The sequence below is a fragment of the Sinocyclocheilus grahami genome, unplaced genomic scaffold (assembly GCF_001515645.1).
Source record: "Sinocyclocheilus grahami isolate Dianchi unplaced genomic scaffold, SAMN03320097.WGS_v1.1 scaffold299.1, whole genome shotgun sequence".
Classification (NCBI taxonomy): Eukaryota; Metazoa; Chordata; class Actinopteri; order Cypriniformes; family Cyprinidae; genus Sinocyclocheilus; species Sinocyclocheilus grahami.
The window spans coordinates 747097-754810 of record NW_015505478.1 but is presented as its reverse complement, the minus strand read 5'-3'; the positions used below and the strand labels follow the sequence as shown (position 1 = coordinate 754810).

General features: G+C 41.6%; 1 protein-coding gene across 1 annotated transcript in view; it reads right to left on the bottom strand.

The window, feature by feature from the left end:
* Positions 1 to 488: 488 nt before the first annotated feature.
* LOC107601132 (transmembrane 9 superfamily member 2-like) overlaps positions 489 to 7714 on the bottom strand; it is a 25761-nt gene continuing 18535 nt past the window's right edge. Inside the window, exon 19 of the transcript XR_001610894.1 lies at positions 489 to 499. The gene's annotated coding sequence lies outside the window, so the exon portion shown is untranslated. The remainder of the gene's footprint in view (positions 500 to 7714) is intronic.

Genomic DNA, 7714 nt, shown 5'->3' with positions numbered 1-7714 from the left:
TGTTTACATCTTGAGGCTATTTTTTTTTAAACTGAGTATTTCACATTTACTGCCACTGTAAGTGCCTCTGCTTTTATTTAAAGAAAAGGAAGGATTAAATTAATTTTATTCTTAACAACACATGCCACAAATGTTGTCAGTTGATCTTAAGTCTTATTGAAGCCGAAATATTCCTGGTTTTCCTTTATGCGGACCACTGACTGGCCGATATAGGTGATTTCAGGTTTTACTGTCCTTGTAGGGAAATTTCATCCCTGTAAACACACACACACACACACATCTGCTCTCATTCCATAGGCAGGCTAGGGGAACTCATATTAATGTTAAAAAACCTCATAAAGTGAAATTTTCATGCCATGGGACCTTTAAGTCTTATTGAAGCCGAAATATTCCTGGTTTTCCTTTATGCGGACCACTGACTGGCCGATATAGGTGATTTCAGGTTTTACTGTCCTTGTAGGGAAATTTCATCCCTGTAAACACACACACACACACACATCTGCTCTCATGAATACACACATGTGCATCAGAATTTCCATGCTATCCCATTTTACTACAATTCAGCTCCATTTGCATTCAGATACATGGCCAATATATGAAGGCCAAAATTTTAATCCATCCATCCATCTTTCTTTCTTTCTTTTCTCTCTGGCACTGCAGGGTCTTGGGAAGAAAGAAAGAGAGGGAGAAGAAGAGGGCCGTGGCTCCTCACGGCTCGACTTTTTGAAGCGTCTTTATCGGGCCTAGCAGCGGCGTCCTGCGTGTCCAAGCCTTGCCTCGCTTTTTATCCTTTGTGCCGGCCAAGGTGTGTCAAATGCACTGAGCTTTTGTGCGGCGGGCAAAGACGACACATCGCATTCTGTCTTCTGTCTCCAATGGGTGGGAAGGGGGGAGGTTGAAAGGGGGATACGAGGGAGACAAAAAGCCAACTTACAGAGGGTCCGGGCGCTTCAAAGCATGGTCGCACAAAGGCTTATGAAGCGTTACTTCATGCAGAGTTGTGCCAGATGTAATTGCGGGGTTCCCGAAGATAGAGAATCACACCCAACGCCGTGCCCCACCTCACAATATCTTGAAAGAGCCGCTGCTAAAAGGCGGCGATTCCAGAGAGAGTGAAAGTTTGCTGCACTTTGATTAACCATAAACAACTGAGTAAATAAGCTATCCTCTGGGGCTCCGTTACAAATTTCCCCACTTGCTGACTCCAAAAGGTGATTTCACGCATCGAGCTTGATAGGCGCCGAGTGAATAGAGGCCTCCGCCGGAATTCATAAAGGGGCGAAGCTCCGCAAAGTGTCAAACTATTTCATAACTGCTTCACACGTTTCTAGTATCAGCAGGATCGGAGACTCTGGCAGCCTCTTTCAAGTTTGAATTGAACTTTTGACAGGCAATGATGTTGATTCATCGTTGATAAGCAGGCTCTTTGCTCGCTGACTGTGTGTGTCGTGCGGGGACATGTAGGCTCCACTGTTCGAGATAAACCTTACTCGTCTTGATGTGTCTCACGGTGGCCTCCCGCTGAGACGTAAGCTCATGTAGCGTGCATGTCTAAATATGTTTCTGGGCACAAACAACCGAGAGGGGGCAGGTAACTTAGAGGCACTGCACCTTGTTGCGCCTGAATGCCGCATAATTGGAGATGACCTAATGATTGGCTGAGTAGACGAGGAGGGTCTGAAAGCTTCCAGATGAAGCTCTCCAGGGAACGAGGTGTTCCTGTGCTAGTGGCGGCAGAGCTTCCAGGTCCTAGAATATGGTGATTTCTCTGAATGCCTCCATCCGGCTCACCGTAGGGGGGCTCACAGACACTTAGGGCATGTCAGGTTGTTGGCACCAGGTGTGCTGTGACTCCATTATGCCAAAAGAATAGATATGAATTGAAGAAGAAGTGAAGAAAGGTAAAATTAAGAACTTTTGAAGTGCCGACTTTCTGACTTTTCACTGAGTGGACTACTTTAAAATGTGAATCAAATAATCAAATCCCTATTTTTACGTTGAGAATGCATTATGCATCGTATTAGTGGTCCTATGAGACACCAACCAGTCTGCATATCGCTAATAAATTGAGTAATTCTTATTATGTTTAAAAGTGGTTCATTAGATTTGTTAATGTACAATTCCCTCACAATCATTGAAGCTGTTTGGCAAAACATGCCCTAAACATGTTGCAAGTGAGCGGCTAAATTACTTTTGTCTGTGCTGGAGTGAAATCTTCCCCTGATTTAAGTGGTTATGAAGAAGTCCTTGTACATCCAAGTGATGTTAAATGGCACCTGGCAGAGTGGGGAAGGCCTAGCTCTCCTTTGCATATTAATGACGAGGCTGCTATGAAAGAGAATAATTCATTCTCCTCTATGGCAGCACATATGTAATAGAGCGAGAGCACAATAAGTGTACCGCTGCATCTCGAGTCTATGCTCACAAAATGGCAGACACACCAAAAGGCAACATTGCACAAAGGGGGTGAAACCAACTTTTTGGAGGTTTGACAAAGTCTTTACATTAAAGTCAAAGTGTGCAATGCGTTCACAAAAAGTGTCGAGTAGACATACATGACTGATTAATTGTTTTGTTGGCATTCTTCTGCTGCCAGTAACAGCTGGACATAGTGTGCCATGATCAGTGGGGGGGGGTTTGCTTACAAGGCTAAAAATGAATTTATTGATGAGCACCTCAACCAGTTTTGCAGAGTGAGCATATTGAAAATGCATTTTCCTCTTTTGGGGAACGATAGAAAGGTCTGATGACCAGAATGTTTTGAAGGGCATTTTTTCCAGAGAAATCGTTCAGAAAGTGAGCTCTGAAAGAAGTTCATGCCTATTAGGGTTGTGCAAAATTCAGAATTGAAGAATTGGCTCCCTTTCAGTTAATAAGTTGAACTGGAAGAAGAATTGACTGAACTGCAAAATAAATATCACATAATGCATGTCTGTCTGTCTGTTTATCTATCTATCTATTGATCTGTATATCGTTCTCCATTATTCTATCGTTCAGTCTATCAATTTCCATCAGTCTATCTATAGTTCAACATTCTGTAATGGATACAAACCTTCAAAGCTTTAAACTTATTTATAAAGTCAATATTCAGTTTGTCTAAAAAAACTTTTCTAGTTAAAATTTAAAGTTCAATTCAATTTAATTCTACTTGCATTTAAATTTGAATTGCAAATCTGTATCAGTGATCAGCTACTTAATTCAAATTCAGGAATTCAATCGGAATTTAAAAGGCATTCTCAATTCAGTATTGAATAGTGCACAACACAGATTCCTACAAAACAGAGTGCTCAGAAAACTACCCCAAGCACTGGTGCATGAGTGACCTGTCTGTTCTAGGACAAGAACGATGCTTTAAAGCTACATTACCCCAGAAGGCCAGGTCTTTGTCTGAGACAACCCCTAACAGACAGCCTGATGAGATACTCTAAATAATAGAAACATATTGGAAATAATAAGACCCAACTACCTATCTTCATAGACAGAGTTCTCCACCCGAATTCTTAAAGAGAGAAGCTCCAAAAACTGTCAAACTATTTCGAACTACTTCACACTTCAAGTTTCAGCGAGATTGGAGTCTCTGGCAGCCTCTTTCAAGTTTAAATTGAGTTTTTGACAGGTAATGATGCCACAACTCAGCAAACTCTGAAAACACAACCTCACAGAGCAAAACACTCTCATGGTTTAGGCCTTGATATGACACCAAAAAGCAGTTTAGTCTAGTAAATCATCTTCAGTCTGATATAGCCTACTCAGTTCTCCCCTGCATATTACTGATACACTGAGCTTCATCAGACCTTCATAAATGGTAGGCTACTCTTTCACAAATTTATGACATAGCCACGAATGGATAAATGTTCAGTTCTCAAACCCCGCAGTTTAAAATAACAAACACTTAAAGTTACATGACTTATTTATACTGGCAATCGAGAACTCGAGTCCAACCCGAACACATCAACAGTAGAAAATGAAAATGTCTTCAGTGTGGAACACGGCCGTTAAACATATGCATACATAACATGTTGGGGCTGCAGCCTCCTGCTGGGAGCAGGCAAGATAAAGCCTCTCTAAAAGGAATACCTCTGGGATCGCTAATGATTAATTAGCTTGTGTCATTAAGTGAAGCAAATGTCACCCAAACTTCCTAGGGAAGCTGTCACACCACGTGCGCTCGCTAAAACTCCCCAAGGGGCTGCGAGCAGACGCGCCTCTGCGGCGAGCGAAGCCTGACATCCAGTGGTCACATGTAGAACTGCAGCGTAATTGACAGGCGTCGTTGTCGATCAAATACCTTGACGTTTAGTAGATGACCAAAAGAGTAGCTTTAATTCTATCTTCTTTTTCTAACTTCTAAAATTTAAGTTTTGTGAATCAATGCATCAAACACCTATTTAATCATAGAGTAGGCTATCACTGGATCAATGTCTGAAAACCACATGAGGAGCTTTGGTGTAACTCAGAAAGCTATATGTTTCATCTGTACATGACAGGACAGTGGAACAGGGAAGCAAACAGACACTTACCCACAACTTCCTCCAGCTTACATCCAATAAGGCTGAGGCCTGAGGCCTAAACTCCTTTAGCTTTCTGTCACGTTAGGCTCTCGTTCTTGCTCTCACTCCATTTTTTCCTCCTTCTCTGCTCATTCTCTGACCTGTCTGTGTGGCTGAATGATGACTAGTGCTGCCTGTCTGGCTCATTAGAAGAGGTCCAGCCAACTGTGCAAGAGAGGCTTTCTCTTTTCAACCAGATCCTGAGGGGATGGCGGAAGTAGACAGGAGGAGGAGAGACAACAAAAAAATCATTGATGATAAACATGTTACCAGCAGACACAGGACTCCCCTGGAACGTTCTTAATGCTCACACACCCTTACTTGTACAATGGCACACCTGTCAGAGCATTTCCACTCAGTAAGCACGAGCAAAGCGCCCAGGCCCTCCCTCTGGTGCGCTCTCTACGTGGTGCTGTGTGTCTTCAGGAAGACTCTATTCAGTCGCCTTGCTTTCTCGGCTACGACCGTGAGATAATGGCGTAATTTCACCTCAATGTGCACACACATGCGTTCTTACTTGCCTCTGAGTCGCTCCCTCCTTTCTCTCGCTCTCAAGCAGACACTATGACTATTGTCCGAAATGGTGGTGTGTGGATTTATTGTGTGTGTGGGGTGTGTGCCGTGTTTTCTTTGAGGCCAGGGTGGTCGCGCACACCCTCCAGGAGGTAGAGATGGACACGGCGAATGGGGCTTTGATGGACTTCTGAGTGCCGGCACAAAGCTCTCCATAGTCTTTATGTGCAAAGGGGAGAAGGGTGACCTGTGCTAATCCTGCTGATCAACTCTTTGGTGCTCTTCTTCTGGAGCTATCAACTACAACATCATTATCACTGCCTTTTTAAAGTGTATGGAAATAGCTAAATAAATGTGCAGTGGACTGGTTGGTTTTGATGTTATGTAGCCAGAAATTTCATCATTCCTTTCAGGTTGTTCTTCTTTTTCATCTTCTAGGACTCGTGAGTCAGTGTAAATCTTCTGTAACGCCACTCTGTCTCCATCTTTGTGCTCGGTCTGTCGTATGTTTGGGCCCCAGACAGACAGCAAGTCAGACACCTCCTGCTAGACCGGCCATGTGATGTGTATGTTTCAGGGCCGCCTGTCAGATAGGGAGATTTAATTAAAGTCTACTTTGTTCCTTTATGCCGTCTTTCCTTACAACACCACTCCTCTGAAATTAATTAGACCGGCGGTATTTGCTACCCTCAATGGCGGAATCACCTTCCCCTGAAAGGAGGCTTACATCTAAGAAGACACTTTATTTTTACACACTTGAGGTTTGTTGTTTTTTGTGGTCATTACACTATTCAGACTTGGCTTTCATGCAGCTGTGGCCTTGGCTAAAAAATAAAGGCCTTTGTACTGGCTTCGTGAATACAAGCAATGGGTCCATGGCAGGTAGCCCTCATAGTAAGTTAATCTCCTGAAAGAGCCCCATACAAGTAGTTTTAATGTCTTCCTTTGGCCCACTGAGGACTGTCATCAATCGAGCACTTCGCTCTTTTGTGCCGGTGGTCCGGTTGCATGAATGGGAAGCACCAGACTGTGACAATGGCTGCCAAGAGTGGCAAAGTAATCACCTTCCAGGGAAAACATAAGTAATCATGTCTAAACTGTTTGAGCATCCATACAAACAGCATTTTGTGATCTGGGAATGTGAATGGGAGCTTTTCTAAAGTGCTAGTGCTTGTAGAGCTTCTGTTTGTTTATATGTGAGGACCAGAATCTTTTTGTCACCACTCGCTCGTGGCCAGAAAGTGGCCATCACATTTAGTTTAGGGTGGTGGTAAACATGCAGTGTATAACAGAGTGGTGAGTTTAAAAAAAAAGAAGAAAAAAAAGAACCAACTGTACATGTAACCAAAACCTCTTTCCAAATTAATTAAATGTAGTATCACACAAATTGAACTTAATACAGAAAACAGAGAGGGTTCTGAGTTGAGATGTTTCTGTAATCCACTAGGTGGCCCCTTCTAGTATAATGCAGTGTAACGAGCAGTCATCAATTATTATTCACAATATGGATTCTTACACAACCCTGCAATGTGTAATCAAATCCTCTTTGCATTATTCAGTAAATAAATCTCACTGCGAATAGCAAAAAGAGGGATTTAGAGGAAATGAGAAATGGGATTTAAATTTATTTCATTACCATATTTATGGCTATATCATTTAGATTTACATAAAAGGAATTATGTAAAGGTAAATTGTATCTCAGGGACGTGTAAAGATAGTAATGGTAATGATCCATGCTAGACGATGGAAATAATAGTTGATATTTTCATGAGAGTTGCGTAAATAAGAAGGAACAGGCTAGGTTTAATGATGATAATAAACCATCTACGTCCGCAGAAACATCAGTTGTAATTTGTCTCTTAATACACTAGATGGTGCTAAATACCAGCAGCACATTGATATGAGTTTGCTATCAGTAGTAATAGTCGTCTTGATCTAAATGAAACCATTACCAGTACCTCGATCAGAAACTCGTGAAAAAAAGGCTAGCTAATAGAGAGGGAATTAAAAGTTGTGTGTAACAGTAGACTACACTAAAATGCAAAACAGTAATATTTGCGGCCCTTTAGAACAATGTGTAAAACACATTAGGCCTATCTATCTGTGATTTTTGCAATCTGTTTGTTTGGGCTGCCTGACTAAGTGCGACACAACATTGGCTCAACCAACGGTGTGAGTTTGAATAAACAATGGAAGATGAATATAAGTTTGATACTTTGTCAATGAAAACAGTCATTATTTTTGCACATCCAGATTTTTTTTTTACAAATGTAATATTCATCCATCTATTATGGACTAAATTTAAAACGCCTAGAATGAAAGGGTCGTGACACACAAGTACCCAATTAGAAGTATATCAATGCATACTATATTCTGTAGTATGTAATAGAACATTTCCCAGTAAGTATATTAAACATCATATGCCTGGCTGTAGTATATACTTTATATTTACTTTTGTGTGTGTGTGTGTGTGTGTGTGCATGTTTATGTGGTTTATGAGGACACAAATTTGTATAATAACATGGGTATGACATAGGTATTACAACGAGAAGGTGATTTATGAGGACATTTTCAGTGTTCCCGTAATTCAAAATACGCTTTGTACAGAATAAAAACCATTACGCCTATGGAGAGTCCCCATAAACCATAAA